The following is an 18,258-nucleotide window of genomic DNA, read 5'->3' as shown; positions in this document are numbered from 1 at the left end:
ATTTTTTTGCAGATGGGTATCCAGTTTTTCCAGCACCATTTGTTGAAAGTACTGTCTTTTCCCTATTTGATGGACTGTGGGCCTTTGTCAAAGATCGGGTGACTACAGGTGGATTGAAATTATTTTTCCTATTTGTACCCAGGGATAGCTGCTAGGTACTGCTTATCCATAGGTTATATGCCCTCTGACAATATTCTGGTTGAAAAAAAAGTGGTGCTTTTGTATGATTCTTTAACATTCATTCAACCATCCTTTCAAAAAGATTTACTGTATGGGTCCAGTGGGAGATTAAAAAACAAACAAACAAAAAAGGTGTGAGATGCAGATGATGGTTCTCAAGTAAATTAGTGTGGCTAAAGCATGAGCCACACCTAACCATAACACAGGGAAAAAAAAGTGCCTGACATTTTAAAGATGGAAAAAATTAGCACCACCCCCACAAATAGAAGGATAGAATAGAAATCAGAGAGTTTTATGTGGAGGAGGGCATATTCGAATTGAGCCTTAAAAGGAGGTTATGTGATGCCATGTATATGATGAAGAAGACGAATGAAGGGATATACAGGGCAAAACACCAGGGTGTGGGAAGGAGCCAGAAAGGCACGTTCAGTGCAGAGGGCAGAGGCTTGAGTGAGAAGTGAGGAACCCTGTGGTGACTGTTCTTGCTGTTGCTAGGTGCCACCGAGTCAGTTCCGACTCATAGCAACCCTATATACAACAGAACGAAACAATGACCGGTCCCGTGCCACCCTCACAATCATTGTTATGCTTGAGCCCATTGTTGCAGCCACTGTGTCAATCCACTCGTTGAGGGTCTTCCTCTTTTTCACTGACCCTCTACTTTACCAAGCACGATGTCCTTCTCCAGCGACTAGTCCCTCCCGATAACACACCCAAAGTAGGTGAGACACAGTCTTGACATTCTTTGTTCTAAGGAGCATTCTGTTTGTACTTCCTCCAGCACAGATTTGTTTGTTCTTTTGGCATTCCATGGTATACTCAGTATTCTTCATCATCATCATAATTCAAAGGCTTCAATTCTTCTTCAGTCTTCCTTATTCATTGTCCAGCTTTTGTATGTATATGAAGCGATTGAAAACACCGTGGCTTGAGTCAGGCGCACCTTAGTCTTCAAGGTGACATCTTTGCTTTTCAGCACTTTAAAGAGGTATTTTGCAGCAGATTTGTCCAATGGAATTTGTCTTTTGATTTCTTGACTGTTGCTTCCATGGGCGTTGATTGTGGATCCAAATAAAACGAAATCCTTGACAACTTCAATCTTTTCTCTGTTTATGAATATATTATGGGACAGCATAACTACAAAGCTTTAATAAAAATCCCAACACTAATCCAATAATGGTTTCCCATATTCCAAATTAACAGGTTATGTGTGTACACTCCATGTACAGAGTGGTGATTTATTTTTATTACTTACATACTCCCCCAATGAGTTGTGGGGTAATAGCTGGTAAATACTGTACAGTTACTTCTATCAGGACATAGTGCACCAGGGTTGTATCCTTTCACCATACTCATTCAATCTGTATGCTGAGCATATAATTCGAGAAGCTGGACTACATAAAGAAGAATGGGGCATCAGGATCTGAGGAAGACTAATTAACAACCTGTGTTATGCAGATGACACAACCTTGCTTGCCGAAAGTGAAGAAGTCTTAAAGCCCTTACTGATGAAAATCAAAGGCTACAGCCTCCAGTATGGATTACACTTCAACATACAAAAATCCTCACAACTGGACCAATAAGCAACATCATAATAAATGGAGAAAGACTGCAGTTGTCAAGGTTTCATTTACTTGGATCCACAGACAAAGCCCATGGAAGCAACAGTCAAGAAATCAAAAGACCCATTGCATTGGGCAAATTGGCTGTAAAAGACCTCTGTTAAGTGCTGAAAAGCAAAGATGTCACCTTGAAGACTAAGGTGTGCACCCGACCCAAGCCATGGTGTTTTCCATTGCCTCATGTGCATGTGAAAGCTGGACAATGAATAAGAAGACTGAAGAAGAACTGACACCTTTGAATTATGGTGTTGGCGAAGAATACTGAATATACCACAGACTGCCAAAAGAACAAACAAATCTGTCTTGGAGGAAGTACAACCAGAATGCTCCTTAGAAGCAAGCATGTCGAGACTATATCTCACCTACTTTGGACACGCTATCAGGAGGGACCAGTCCCTGGAGAAGGATATAGTGCTTGGTAAAGTAGAGGGTCAGTGAAAAAGAGGAAGACCTTCAATGAGATGGATTGACACAATAGCTGCAACAATGGACTCAAGCATAACAACGATTGTGAGGATGGTACAGGACCTGGCAGTGTTTCGTTCTGTTGTAAATATGGTCTCTGTGAGTTGAAACTGACTCAATGGCACCTAACAACAAATAGGAGCCTACTATCAGCAAAAAACGTAGGGGAGTTTCCTCTCACCACATATTTTCACTTCCTGGGAGATGACTTAGAAATCTTGAATCCAATTTGGTGCTGGTGATGAGCATTTTCACCTAATTTATGAGGAAAGGAAACAAAGTCAGGCACTCTACCAAATGCTTGGCCAGATTCTATTTCAGCCTCAAGGGAAAGAATCTTAGACAGGTCTATAAACTTGGCTGCCAGTCATGGTAGGGACATAGCTGTAAAGGGATAAAAGGCCTTGTTTCACTGCCCAGTTGACTGGATAAAGTCAGTTTTGGTGTCCATGTTACAAAAAAAAGGGCACCAAGAGCATTATAATTGATTCTACAGTGTTTAACATATACCAACTGTCTTGTAGGAAAAACATCAAAAGGCCATGCTACAGAGGTAGTAGCAAAATATAGCATCAACTTCTTCTAAAATTAGCTACTCACAGTATTTCTCATAGTTCACGAAAGCAGACACAGTATAGTAGATCCCCTCAATGTCATCATGTTTGAGGCGTAACATACTTGAACATACCAAGGTAGAAAGAATTCTGGACTAGGAGCCAGAAGACTTGAGTTCTAGTTCCAGTTACATTGCATGCTTGTTACCTAACAACTTTGATCAAGTCACATAATTTCTTTACGCTTCAAATTTCATGTCTGTAAAACAGATAAACCCTGTTTTACCTAGCTCAACGGCTATTATATGCATTATGAGAAAAGTTATGCAAAAGGCCTTTCAAAATTGCAAAAGGCCTTGCAAATATAAGGTCCCATTGGCCATTCATTCTCTGTATATAACCTAATCATGTTAAATGCCAAAAGCAACATCTGCTATCCAGGAGATCAGAGCTCCTACAAAGAATAAAAATTTTAAATATATGGCATATATATTTGATTGTATGTGTATAGATTATCTGCAAAAGGATACATAAAACTATTTATTTTCACTATTTCCCTTTTGTACTTTTTGAATTTTGTACCACATATTAAAAAAAAAAACCCAAAACCCTCAAATAAACAAAAATCAATGAAAGATAATTCCAGCTTAAGGAGATATATGCAGACACCCTGGAAAATATTTCAAATACACCTTCATGGTTGGGACAACAAGGGGTTCAATGATACACTCTTCCTAGCCCATGCTTTTCTATTTCCATTCCACAGCCTATTTCAAAGGGGTGTTGATGGGGAGGGAATATGGCATATCTACATTCTCTGGGAGACGGCAAGTAGCAATCTGGCCCTCTTAGAGTGCTAGATTGGAAGTCCTACTCTAAGAAAAACACACTACCCACGTCATGGTCCAGTTTTCCCAGTTTGGCCAAATTTTATGTAGCAGTTTTTGAAAGGGAGGTGAAGGCAATTCTTTGAAAGGCACTGTATGACTAACCAACAGAATATCAATTTTGATATAGTACCCTTTATTCTCTTTATTTATTTATTTACCTTCTCAGATGATTTGAGACAACTGAATACAGGCAAAAATTTATGAGGACACTAGTTTCTATAGCTAAATGCAAAGTAGGAAGCTAGGTGAAAACAGAAAATTTCCAGACATCTAGTACTATCATTAATGTTTATATCCAGTAAATCTGGAATGATTCTGGCAATGCAGCTCAATACCACTAACCCAGTTGAGGCATATCTGTTTTGTAATTTTGAAAAAATTTCCTGAAATTAAGTATACTTTCTCATGCCCCATACACCCAAAAAACCCCACTGCCATTGAGTCGATTCCAACTCACAGTGACCCTATAGGACAGAATAGAACCGCCCCACAAAGTTTCCAAGGAGCGCCTGGTGGATTCGAACTGCAGACCTTTTGGTTAGCAGCCGTGGCTCTTAACCAGTATCCCACCAGGGTTTCCAACACAGGTACCTAAAAAAATACCCCATTTTCTCCATACTGACCAGTTAGTGCACTGTTTACTTTAACCATCCTAAGCCGAAGCAACTTAGGCTAAGCTTCTAACCCAGTTTAAATTACTGCTGCTTTGATTCAGGGACTGGCCTTCCATCTAAACTAAGACACAACACTACATTGTGTAATTCTGAAGGATGAGCAAGTTTTGAAGCAGGTGCCAGCAGAAGGACAAAAATTAGGTTAGATGAGAGAGATCAAGCACATTTGAGTACTGGGAAATGATAAGCTGGAGTGGAGAAAGATGAACATCTTGTGCCTTAGGACCATTAAATGAACTTGAGAAGTGGTAGAAAAGCTGCAAATAGTTTTCATAACTTCCCAGGGTAGCCTGAGGCACCTCCACAGAACACCATTAACATAGTCAAAAACCGTGTCGCCAATCAGCCAGCACCACCCTGCCCCTCCGCTTAAGTCTAGAATGGGAAAGTCATTTGCTCAAAGTCACAGTCAAGTACTGGTTGAATAAAAAAAATCAACAGCCTCCAGGCAACAGAATAGGGGCAATTAAGATGATCTCAAGTCTCGGAACTAAATCTGTATGAAGTATAGAAAACTAAACTCGGAAAATCTAGCATCCCTTACCATTGTTTTAAGAGATTTGAAAACACTGCTGTAAAACAAATATAATCCTTCAAAAAACAAAAATATAACCAGCACCCCAGTATAAAACACAAACCCAAGAGAAAACCCTATCTTCTCATTGTTTCTCCTATATACCCTGATTCTAAAACCTCCTATCATTTCATACCTAGGAAAGGAGGTTTCTGCCTCCACTGAAACAATACTCAAACCATTTTCAGGAGCAAGTCTGTAACCAAACTGTGACAGAAACAGATGGTATGTATTTAATACCCATCCCATGTTTACAGTCAGCTGCCGTTGAGTCAGTCCCTGCCTCATGGCATGCCATGCACAACTGAACAAAATGCTACCTGGTCCTGCACCATCCTCATGATCACTTGCAGATCAGACTTATGATCCATAGGGTTTTCAGTGGCTGATTTTTGGAGGTAGATTGCCAGGCTTTTCTTCCTAGTACATCTCAGTCTAAATGCTCCGCTGAAACCTGTTCAGCATGATAGCAACAAAAAGCCTCCACTGACAGATGGGTCGTGGCTGTGCTTAAGGTGCACTGGCAGGAAGTCAAACCCAGTCTCCCACATGGAAGGTAAGAATTCTACCACTGAATCACCAATGTCCCCATGTCTCATGTTTACAGAGCTTTTGAAAAGGCTTACTAGGTAGATTAATCTTCTGATTACCTATCAGATCTAACCTATCATCTACTTGTTGTCTCCACTTTATATTCTCCCACCTGGCATCTAGCTATTTCCGAACTGCAACAAAACTATATGTTAAAATTTAGCAACCCCACAGGGATATTTTGGTCTAGAACAGGTCACTGGGTAGCTCCTAATGACTGGCATTGGATTTGTGGCATGAAAGCCTAACTGGCTACCACTAGCAAACTGGAGAGGAGCTTATTAGCTTGGTAAACCGATGCTTGTCTTCAGGATAGTCCCTGATATCACTCAGGTCCATTCTGGTCCACTATTTTCCCCTCTCAGAAAAAGAGACTGTTAGATAATTTGACTCAAGAAAAAGTGGATCTCAGCACTGAATTGTACACATTAAAATGGTTAAAACGTTAAATTTAACGTTATGAGTGTTTCACCATAATTAAAAAAATAATAGTGGGCCTTAGTTTGAGATCTGAAACCTTAACCACTTAAGGGGAATTATGGACAGCTTTCTTCTGTCCTCAATCTTTTCATACACACTTTATAACAGGCATAGAAAGTTGGGAAAATCTTACATGGTATGGTTCAGAGATTGAAATGGGAACTAGGCAGAGAAATCATGAAATTGTGTAATTTAGCTAATAGCCCCATATCTGGTTCTGCAGGCTCTTTGGATTGTGGATGAGATCTGTTCTCTTGTTTTAATTGGGCACACTTGGCTCCTGGCTTAGTGGACCGCAAACTCTGATCATAATCCCTCTTATTTGAACTGTAGAGTTCGAATGCCCGATTTGAGTCTTAAATGATGGATCAAGCCCAACAAATAAATGATCATCCAATAATTAGAACAGGAAAACTTAAGGTACATAGTGGATGAAATAACTGCCACCAGAAACCAGATATGCAATCACTCTTCAAACAGTAGGTAGATCATGCACCCAGATAATAAGGTTCTATCCTCCAGCTTGGGTTGAAGAAGGACTGTGGAGAGAACGGAAAACTGAGACCATTTCTGTCAGTACAACTTAAATAAGACTGTAGATCACTTAGGTTAAATATGACATGTTTGTTTCAAGAAATCTTTGCCAAAGAAAGATAAAACTATAAATCAATAAGTAAACTTCGCTGTTTCTGTCAAGGGAATTCCTACAGATCAATTTACCGGGGACTTGAAGGCACTGGGGTGGGGGGCTTGGGAGTCTTTACATGTGAGCAAACAGCATGCTTATCAAACAAGAGTTTGCGGATAAAGAACTGTTTCAAGATCCTTGCCTCGCTATGTCCACCAATTCTAAACTATTATATCACAAACTTTGTCCAGCCCCAATCTCCTCCTGAAAGACCCTTTAAAACCACTTGACTCCAAACTTCAAAGCCATTTAGATATCCTGCTTTTGACCTCCTCCTGTCAAGATCATGCTCTCCTTTACTACTGTAGTTCTAATATATTTAGCTTTGCTTTATTAATAGATTGTCTGGAAATATTTGGGGGAGTTCATTTGAGTCCATGCCAATTGATCCTTTAAGATCTAGCTCAACGAACGAGGCTAGGACTGAAGTGGAAAAAACTTAACTGCTATACTTAAAAAACTGAATTTTCTGGGGTTGTTTACAAATACCAATAATGTATCAAAATCTGATAAAACCTTCAAAAGGTCCTCACATTTCTTATTGCTTAGATAACACCATTTTTCAGTTGGCAGAAAAGGTACTATTAATCACATGTTATTAATTACCACTATATCAAACTATAAATGCTCAAATGGTAGAAATTAAACAATTACTTTGGGAAATATTAATGTAAACATTAATAAAGATGCAATATTTTACAAGAAGCATCTATAATCTCCAAATACCATCTGTGCCTTTTGAAGTGGTAATTTTCTATCGCAAAATTAATTTATTTTGAAACCAAACTGCAAAGCACAAAGGACCAGAAGGGTCCTTTGATGGTACTGTAGCTGAGCCAACAATCACTCTATGACCTGAACAAAATGACAATTTTTCATACTTGAGTTAGAACAGGTGAGAACGTGAATAAAAAACCAGACATTTTGACTCCAGTTGGTTGCAAATGTAATACGGGTCCACAAAAACAGATAACCAACTTTTTGAGGAAGGGAAAATATTGTTATAGGCGTATTTGGGAGAAGTGAAATAGGCAAAACAGCTACAGGTCCTTTTAGCATTATTATTGTCTTAAAACACTTCAGAAGTAAGTTAATGTTTTAAAAATGCATTACTTCTTTAGTAAAGAATGCTCACTTCCAACAGTGGAAACAAAGGACCTCCCAAGTATTTCTAAGCACTCATTATAGTCTGTGGGACTTTGGAAAGAGAGACTTGGGATCAAACCTGAGCTCTTCTGGTGACTAGCTGTGGGATCTTGGACAAGCTGTTTAACTTCCTCAAGCCTAAATTTCCTTATCTATAAATGGGAACAACAAGAGTATTTATTTTATATGTAGGCATGAATGAGGTAAAACATGTAAAGCACCTAGCACTGTGCTCAGTATAAGCACTGAATAAATGCCATTTATAGATTTGTTATTATTAAAAAAAAAAACAAACCCACTGCTTTCGAGTCAATTCCAACTCACAGAGACCTTACAGGACGGAGTAGAAATGCCCCATAGAGTTTCCAAGGAGCGCCTGGCGGATTTGAACTGCCAACCCTGCGGTTAGCAGCCCTAGCACTTAACCACAGCACCACCAGGGTTTCCATGTTAGATGGCATTTATTATATGCTTATACGGAGCACAGTGCTAGGTGCTTTACATGTTTTATCTCATTCATAATAACATAGGAAACCCTGGTGGTGTAGTGGTTAAGAGCTAGGGCTGCTAACCACAAGGTTGGCAGTTCGAATCCACCAGGTGCTCCTTGGAAACTCTATGGGGCAGTTCTACTCTGTCCTGTAGGGTCGCTATGAGTTGGAATCGACTCGACAGCAACTAGTTTGGTTTTGGTTTATAACATAAGAAGCCCCGATGGAGCAATGATTAAGCATTTGGCTGCTAACTGAAAGGCGGGCAGTTCAAACCCACCAGCTAGCTGCTTAGTGGGAGAAAGATGTGACTAGCAGTCTGCTTCCACAAAGATTTATAGCCCTAGAAACCCTATAGACCAGTTCTACTCTGTGCTACAGGGTCCCTACGAGTCGGAATTGACTTGAGGGCAAAGAATTTTTATAATACACTTCTGTAAGAGTGTTAACTTTGTACTGCTTCAACCTCAAAAAAAAAAAAAACCCTGAAATAAAATGCAACATTCTTTTTAAGTCTCACCTTTAGGAGTAAGTTTATAGACATGTAGATTCTTTGCTACAGGAAGGCAACTTCCCTTGAATTTAGTTCAATTACATTAAAACTAGAATAAGGAAAAAAATCAATTTAGGAAATTATGGTGGAAAAAATCTTATACTAACAGGGATTTGTGTAGGAAAAATGTCAAATCCCAACTCTCTGACACCTGTAAAGATCAATCCAAATAAATTATAAATTTTGTTCCTCTCTGTTCCACTTCTATTCTGACACCAGCAGCACATGCAGCACTTTTTGCTATAACCCTAATCAGCTGGAGCTAGGCTAGGTCAGGCCTCACAAATTAAAGAGCAGTCTTCCAGATTGCCGAATCTGTCCAAGACCACCGATGCCAGTCACAAGCTTGAAGTTCTCAAGGCACGGTAACTTTTTTTTTTCTTTCTGGTGGTTGGCTCTTGGTCTTGGGGGCTGGGAGCCAAGAGCTTGACCTCTGATTTTTTTTTTTTTTTTTAATTTCTCATACAAAAATTTATACACATATTGTTTTGTGACATTAGCTGCAATCCCCACAATGTGACAGCACACTCCCCTTTTCTACCCTGGATTCCCGTATTCATTCAACCAGTTCCTGTCCCTTCTTGCCTTCTCATCCTGCCTCCGGACAGAAGCTGCCCATTTGGTCTCATGTATCTGACTGAAATAAGAAGCACACTCCTCATGTGCATTACTTTTTATTTTTTTTTTTTCTATTCCTGTCTAATCTTTGTCTGAAGAGTGGGCTTTGGGAATGGCTTCAGCTCCGGGTTAACACAGTGTCCAGGGGCCATAATTTCAGGGGTTCCTCCAGTCTCGGTCAGAGCATTAAGTCTGGTCTTTTTATGTGAATTTGAGTTCTGCTCCACGCTTCCCCCGCACCCCTGCTCCGTCTGGGACTCTCTGTTGTGTTCCCTGTCAGGACATCATTGATATTAGCCTGGCACCATCCAGTTCTTCTGGTCTCAGACTGGTGGAGTCTCTGGTTCATATGCCCTTTAGTCTCTTCGGGCTAGTATTTTCCTTGTGTCTTTGGTTTTCTTCATTCTCCTTTGCTTCAAGTGGGACAGGACCAACTGATGCTTCTTAGATTGCCAGTTGTAAGCTTTTAAGATTCCAGGCACTACTGCCAAAGTGGGATGCAGAACATTTTAATAATCTTTGTTATACCAATTGACCTAGATGTCCCCTGAAAACATGGTCCCCAGGCCCCAGCCCCAGCTACTTTGTCCTGCAAAGCGTTTAGATGTGTCCAGGAAACTTCTTAGCTTTTGCTTTGGTCCAGTTGTGCTGACTTCCCCTGTATTGTGTGTTGTCCTTCCCTTCACCAAAAGTTGCTCCTTGTCTACTATCTAATTAGTGAACTCTCCTCCCCACCCTTGTGACCATCAAAAAATTCTTTTTTCTGTGTTTAAACCTTTCCTTGAGTTCTTATAATAGTGTTCTCATACAATATTTGTCCTTTCGTGATTGACTAACTTCACTCAGCATAATGTCCACCAGATTCATTCATGTTGTGAGCTGTTTTTCTGATTCATCATTGTTCTTTATCGTTGTATTCCATTGTGTGTAGCACCATAATTTGTTAATACATTTGTCTGTTAATGGGCACCGAGGTTATTCCCATCTTTTTGCTATTGTGAGCAATGCTGCAATGAACATGGGTGTGCATATGTCTATTCATGTGATGGCTCTTATTTCCCTAGAATATATTCTTAGGAGTGGGACTGCTGGATCATATACTTCTATTTCTAGCTTTTGAAGGAAAAGCCAAATAGTTTTCTAAAATGGTTGTACAATTCTATATTCCTATCAGCACTGCATAAGTGTTCCAATCTCACCAAAACCTCACCAACATTTATTATTTTGTGTTTTATGGTATCTCATTTAGTTTTGATTTGCATTTCTCTAATGGTTAATGATCGTATTTCCTCATGTGTCCGAAAACTGCCTGAATGTCTTCTTTAGTGAAGTATGTTCATATCCTTTGCCCATTTTTTAATTGGGTTGTCTTTTTGTTGCTGAGCTGTTGCAGTATCTTGCAGATTTTAGAGATTAGACCCTTATCAGATATATCATAGCCAGAATTTTTTTTCCCAGTCTATAGGTCCTCTTTTTACTCTTTTGATGAGCATATGTATTTGATTTTTTAGGAGCTCCCAGTTATTTAGTTTATCTTCTGGTATCTGTGCATTGTAGTTATGGTTTGTATCCTATTTATGCCATTTATTAGGGCTCCCACGCGTTTGTCAGTTTGTCGTACTGTGGGGGTTTATGTGTTGCCATGATGTTGGAAGCTATGCCACTGATATTCAAATACCAGCAGGGTCACCCATGGAGACAGGTTTCAGTTGAGCCTCCAGACTATGAGAGACTAGGAAGAAGAACCTGGTGGTCCACTTCTGAAAAGAATTAGCCAGTGAAAGCTTTATGAATAGCAGTGGAACACTGTCTTAAAGCAAAAGGAAAAAATGATGAAGTAAAAGGGCTGAACAGAAGATTTCAAAGGGCGGCTCGGAAAGGCAAAGTAAAGTATTATGATAACAAGTGCAAACCTGGAGATAGAAAACCAAAAGGGAAGAAAGTGGTCAGCATTTCTTAAGCTGAAAGAACTGAAGAAAAAAATTCAAGTCTCGAGTTGAAATACTGAAGGATTCTACAGGGAAAATATTAAATGATGCAAGAAGCATCAAAAGAAGATGGAAGGAATACACAGAGTCACTCTACCAAAAAGATGGTCAATGTTCAACCGTTTTAGCAGGTAGCACATGATCAGGAACTGATGGTACTGAAGGAAGAAGTCCAAACTGCACTGAAGGCATTGGCAAAAAACAAGCTCTAGGAATTGATGGAATACCAGTTGAGAGGTTTCAACAAATGGATGTAGCACTGGAAGTGCTCACTCATGTATGCCAGGAAATTTGGAAGACAGCTACCTGGCCAACTGACTGGAAGAGATCCATATTTATGCCTATTCCCAAGAAAGGTGATCCAACCGAATGCGGAAATAATCGAACAATATCATTAATATCACATGCAAGCAAAATTTTGCTGAAGATCATTCAAAAGTGGCTGCAGTTTCAAGGGACATCTATGTCAACTGACATAATAAAATCTATTAAGAAAACATTCTGCATCCCATTTTGGGCGTCTGGGGTCTTAAATGGAAACCGTGGTGGCATAGAGGTTACGTGCTATGGCTGCTAACCAAAAGGTCGGCAGTTCGAATCCACCAGGCACTCCTTGGAAACTCTATGGGGCACTTCTACTCGGTCCTACAGGGTCGCTGTGAGTCGGAATCAACTCGAAGGCACTGGGTTTGGGTTTTTTTTTTTTTTTTTGGTTTTGGGGTCTTAAATGCTAGCAAGTGACCATCTAAGATGCAACAATTGGTCTCAACCCGCCCGGAGCAAAGGAGAATGAAGAACACCAAAGACACAAGGTAAGTATGAGCCCAAGAGTCAGAATGGGCCACATAAATCAGACACTACATCAGCCTGAGACCAGAAGAACTAGACGGTACCCGGCTACAACTGATGACAGCCAGTTGTCACAACAGAGAATCCCTGAAGGAGCAGGACAGCAGTGGGATGCAGACCTCAAATTCTCGTAAAAAGACCAGACTTACTGGTCTGACAGAGACTAAAAGGACCCTGGAAGTCATGCTCCCTAGACCTTCTGTTAGCCCAAGACAGGAACCATTCCCAAAGCCAACTCTTCAGACAGGGACTGGACTGTTCTGTAAGACAAAAAATGATACCAGTGAGGAGTAAGCTTCTTGGATCAAGTAGATACATGGGACTATGCGTGCAACTCCTGTCTGGAGGAGAGATGTGGAGGCTGAGGGGGCACAGAGGCTGGCTGAATGGACATGGAAATACAGGGTGGACAGGAGTGTGCTGTCTCATTAGGGGGAGAACAACTAGGAGTATATAGCAAGGTGTATACAAGGTTTTGTATGAGAGACTGACTTGATTTATAAACTTTCACTTAGAGCACAATAAAATTAAGAAAAAAAAGTGGCTGCAGCAGTGTATCAACAGGGAACTGGCAGAAATTCAAGCTGGATTCAGAAGAGGACGTGGCACCAGGGATATAATTGCTGATGTCAGATGGATCCTGGCTGAAAGCAGAGAACACCAGAAAGATGTTTACCTCTGTTTTATTGATTACGGAAAGGCATGCAACTGTGTGGATCATACCAAATTATAGATAACACTGCAAACAATGTGAATTCTGGAACACTTAATTGTGCTCATGAGGAACCTGTACATGGATCAAGAGGCAGTTGTTTGAACAGAACAAGGGGATACTGCATGGCTTAAAATTAGGAAAGGTGTGCATCGGGGTTGTATCCTTTCACCATACCTATTGAATCTGTATGTTTAGCAAATAATCCAAGGAGCTGGACTGTATGAAGAAGAACAGGGCATCAGGATTGGAGGAAGACTCATTAACGACCTGCATTATGCAGATGACACAACCTTGCTTGCTGAAAGTGAAGAGGACTTGAAGCACTTACTGATGAAGATCAAAGACCACAGCTTTCAGTATGGATTACACCTCAACATAAAGAAAAAAAAAATCTGCACAACTGGACCAATAAACAACATCATGATAAATGGAGAAAAGACTGAAGTTATCCAAGATTTCCTTTTACTTGGATCTATAATCAACACCCACAAAAGCAGTAGTCAAGAAATCAAAAGACGCATTGCATTGGGAAATCTGCTACTAAAGACCTCTTTAAAGTGTTGAACAGCAAAGTTGTCACCTTGAGGATTCAGGTGCGCCTGACCCAAGCCATGATGTTTCCAATCGCCTCATATGCATGCGAAAGCTGGAGGATGAATAAGGAAGACCGAAGAAGAATTGACACCTTTGAATTATGGTGTTGGTGAAGAATATTGAATATACCACGGACTGCCAGAAGAATGAACAAATCTGTTTTCGAAGAAGTACAGCCAGAATGCTCCTTAGAAGCAAGAATGGTGAGACTATGTCTTACCTATTTTGGACATGTTATCGGGGGGGATCAGTCCCTAGAGAAGGACATTATGCTTGGTAAAGTAGAGGGTCAGCGAAAAAGAGGAAGACCCTCAACGAGATGGACTGACACAGTGGCTGCAACAATTGGTTCAAGCTCAGCAACAGTTGTGAAGATGGCACAGGACTGGACAGTGTTTTGTTCTGTTGTTGCATGGGGTTGCTATGAGTTAGAACCATCTGGAAGGCACGCAACAACAATAAAAACAGCATTATCCCTATTTTTCCTTCCATGATCTATATTGTTCTAGATTTTATATTTAGGCCTTTGATCCTTTTTGAGTTAGTTTTTGTGTGTGGTGTGAGGTATGGGTCCTGTTTCATTTTTTTGCAGATGGATATCTAGTTATGCCAGCATCATTTGTTAATGAGAATGTCTTTTGCCTATTTAATGGACTTTGGGCCTTTGTCAAATATCAGCTGCTCATAGGTGATTTGGTATGTCTGGGTTCTCAATTCTGTTCCATTGGTCTACGTTATCTGTTGTTGTACTAGCACCAGGCTGTTCTGACTACTGTGGCAGTATAATAGGTTCTAAAACCAGGTAGTGTGAGGTCTCCCACTTTGTTCTTCTTCTTTAATAATGAATTACTTTTATCTGGGACCTCTTCCCTTTCCATATGAAGTTGGTGATTTGTTTCTCCATCTCCTTAAAAAGTGCCATTGGAATCTGGATCGGGATTGCATTGTTTCTGTAGATTGCTTTGGGTAGAAGTGACATTTTCACAATGTTGAGTCTTCCTATCCATGAGCATGGTATGTTTTTCCACTTATCTAGGTCTCTTTTGGTTTCTTACAGTAGTGTTTTGTAGTTTTCTTTGTATAGGTCTCTGGTTAGATTTATTCCTAAGTACTTTATCTTCTTGGGGGCTACCGTGAACAGTATCGATTTGGTGATTCCCTTTTCAAAGTTCTCTTTGTTGGTGTAGAGGAACCCAACTGATTTTTGTATGTTTATCTCATATCCTGATACTGTGCTGAAATCTTTTTAGTAGTTCCAGTGATTTTCTTGTGGATTCTTTGGGGTTTTCTGTGTATAAGATCATATCATCTGCAAATAGGGATATTTTTACTTCTTCTTTATCAATCTGGATGCCCTTTATTCCTTTTTCTTGCTTTATTGCTCTGGCTAGGACCTCCAGCACAATGTTGACTAAGAGTGGTGGTAAAGGGCATCCTTGTCTGGTTCTCATTCTCAAGAATGCTTTTAGTCTCTTTCCGTTTAGAATGATGCTGGTTGTTGGCTTTGTATAAATGCCCTTTATTGTGTAGAGGAATTTCCCATATATTCCTATTTTGCTTAGAGTTTTTATTAGGAATAGGTGTTGAACTTTGTCAAATGTCAAGGCACAGTAACTTCTGACCTCTTGACCACAAATTTGGGGGTTCCCTCTACCCTTCTCAGGATACTAGCTGTAAGCTCAGAGTTCCCAGGAACCCCCTTCACTTCTGACCTGCTCAGTAACTTCTGACCTCTTGACCACAAATTTGGGGGTTCCCTCTACCCTTCTCAGGATACTAGCTGTAAGCTCAGAGTTCCCAGGAACCCCCTTCACTTCTGACCTGCTAGCTCCCATTATTCCGTGGGGTTTGATAATTTGCTAGAACGACTCACAGAACTCATGGAAAGCACTATACTTATGATTACAGTTTTATTATAGCCAAAAGGGCACAAACGAAGAAACGCACGGGTTGAGATCTGGGAGGGTTCCAAGTGCAGAGTTCCAAAAAGAGATGTGCCACCCTCCCATGTGCACTGATATCTTTTATCAACTGGGAAGCCCACAGTGCTTCAGTGTCCAGAGCTTTTATTTGGGGTCTCATTTTCAAATTCAAACTCCAATCCTTCTCTCCTGAGATCAGTGAATATCACAAGGGTGATATCACATCATGTGGTGGGTCTTTCTGGCACAGTCATTACCCATCAACCTGAGTCATGAACCCTTAGCTGTGGTCTGGAGTCCTCATCAAAAACACTTCAATCATTGGACAAAGTTCAAAGGTTACCTGTATGAAACCAAGGACAAAAAAACCAAAATTCTTTGGGTAAAGTTAACTTCTTTACCTTACAAAAGGACAGGCTTTAAATCAGTCCGCCAAATTTTCTTAGCAGATAAGTGTATGTGTCATTTCTGTGTGCCCCACCCCCAAATCTCAATCTAATATTCATACACAAATCCAGATTCCAGATAGCTATTTTGGATTTCATTTAGATTTTTATTTCTAAGTAAATATCTGAAAATTAAATGGTTTTGGTTTTGCTCACACATATGCTTTAAGGGGGAAACCCTGGTGGCATAGTGGTTAAGTGGTATGGATGCTAACCAAAGGGTTGGCAGTTTGAATCTGCCAGGTGCTCCTCGGAAACTCTATGGGGCAGTTCTACCTGTCCTGTAAGGTCGCTGAGTCGGAATCGACTCGACGGCACTGGGTTTGGTTTCTTTTTTTGGATGTTTTAAGGCTCCAAAAGTCTTCCTATTTAAGCTATGCTCAACTGTTTAGATGCAGCTATCTTTAAAAATGTAACCAAACAAGGGTATTAGTCTGTAGATAATTCCTTTTCTAAATTTTACTGGGAATGGTTCTAGCCCACAGTTGGCAGTCAATGTACTTCTCTCACCAAATTAAACTTAAGTTGATTCATTTTATGAAGGCAAATTGATCAACTTTATTAAGCAAGATCAATGACAATTCAGTGTACATATCATGCCTTTGTCTGGGTTTGTTACTTTAAATCACCTGAGAGTTACCTGTGAACAGGCAGTACAATGCAGTGCAAATAAAAGTCCAAAGCTATACTGCTATAATTCTTTCAAATACGGGACCTTACAATGGTCTCTTAAAAGTTTTCATCTTCATAATTATTATCTTCAGAAGAATATTGGGAAATCTAATATATAAAATACGAGGCCCTGACTTAAAGCCTTGAAATCCTTAAGTCTACACCAGAAATAGAGATGATAAGGATCCATGACTAGAGGAAAGTTTGCTATTTCAAAGATAATATTTTAAATTCTGACTGTGATACAAATGAAATGCCTCATGGGCCATAGAAAGAGGACAGACCAAATAACATAACTGAGCCACAGAAAGCTGGGAGTCCTAAATAATCTATATCACAGAACTTGATGGGAAAAGGCTCTCCGCATTACTGTATCTACTCAGAAGTACGAGTTGATATCTAATTACCAAAAACATTTTTGTTTCAATATAAAAAAAAGAAAAGAAAAGGCTGAAAGGAGGATAGTAGAAAGTCAATCTTGGATTTATCTGTAAAAACTTTGTTTTCAGTGCATTTTACCTAGGTGGTGCAAATGGTTAAGCACTTGACTACTGACCGAAAGCTTGGCGGTTAAAGCCCATCCAGAGGCGCCTTGGAAGACAGGGTTGCGTTCTCCTTCCAAAAGGTCTCAGCCTTGACGACCCTAGGGAGCAGTTCTACTCTGCACACATGGGGTCACCGTGAGTTGCCATCGACTCAATGGCAACTAACAACAACAATCTTCTACCTAGCTTCATGCATTTAAACGAGACTTTAATATATACTGAATAAAATCCACAAAATATATTCTAAGATTTCTTATTTAAAATACACATTATGGTCATAAATAATACTGTACACTCCTATGTGTTTTCCCTGAGCCATTTGTTGGGTTAACAACCCTACAACGTTATGAATGTTGGTGGCTAGGTATGCTGTTACATACAGAACTCAGAAGCATATGGAATTCATGATAGATTGTAAAATTAAAATTACGGACATAACTCACACTAAGATATTTTAGAATATTTTATCTACTTAACTCACTAAAAACTGTTAGCCAGAATTTACTTTTTCAAACCTTTTCACAAAAGTATAAAATACACAACCCCGATTCTCAAATATAAAATAACATGGAATAATTTCGACCTAACACTAGAAGTTAATGCAGTTTGAAAAGATAGAGAAGTGAATGCGTTAATCCTTTCTTTCCAAAAGCCCTTGGCACTGAAAAAAGGACCTCAACGTTTATGACTTACCAAAATAATGTATTCATCTGACTACTAAAATTGCCCCTCCTTTCTGAACAAAAAACCAGTGCATAAGACTAGAAGTCGACTTTGCTGGTTTAGAACAGTCTCTTATTGTAAGCCATGAGATCGATAAAAATCCCAAAATTTTTCTGGTTTTGTTTTGTTCGCCCAACTCCTTGGAGGTGGTAGTATTTCAATTAAAAACAACAAAAGCAAAAACAAATCTCCCATAAATTAAGTTACCTCCTTAACCCTTTTCCTTCTATTTCGTCAATAGCTTATCCTCTCTATCCACTCTAAAGTCTCAGAAAAAC

The 18,258-nt window shown here is 39.8% G+C and overlaps 1 protein-coding gene and 1 long non-coding RNA gene across 2 annotated transcripts in view; both read right to left on the bottom strand.

Annotated features, from left to right (window-relative positions):
* The window catches only part of GLG1 (golgi glycoprotein 1), a 164,671-nt gene that overhangs the window by 80,027 nt on the left and 66,386 nt on the right, over positions 1–18,258 (bottom strand). The window lies entirely within an intron of this gene.
* Positions 1–18,258, bottom strand: part of LOC135228363 (uncharacterized) — a 94,003-nt gene that overhangs the window by 9,806 nt on the left and 65,939 nt on the right. The window contains exon 2 of the long non-coding RNA XR_010318850.1: positions 2,449–2,522. This is a non-coding gene — a long non-coding RNA (uncharacterized LOC135228363). The remainder of the gene's footprint in view (positions 1–2,448; positions 2,523–18,258) is intronic.

The sequence above is a fragment of the Loxodonta africana genome, chromosome 21 (genome assembly GCF_030014295.1).
Source record: "Loxodonta africana isolate mLoxAfr1 chromosome 21, mLoxAfr1.hap2, whole genome shotgun sequence".
Taxonomy (NCBI): domain Eukaryota; kingdom Metazoa; phylum Chordata; class Mammalia; order Proboscidea; family Elephantidae; genus Loxodonta; species Loxodonta africana.
Note: the sequence above shows the minus strand (reverse complement) of the source record. Positions and strands in the feature narration are given on the sequence as shown.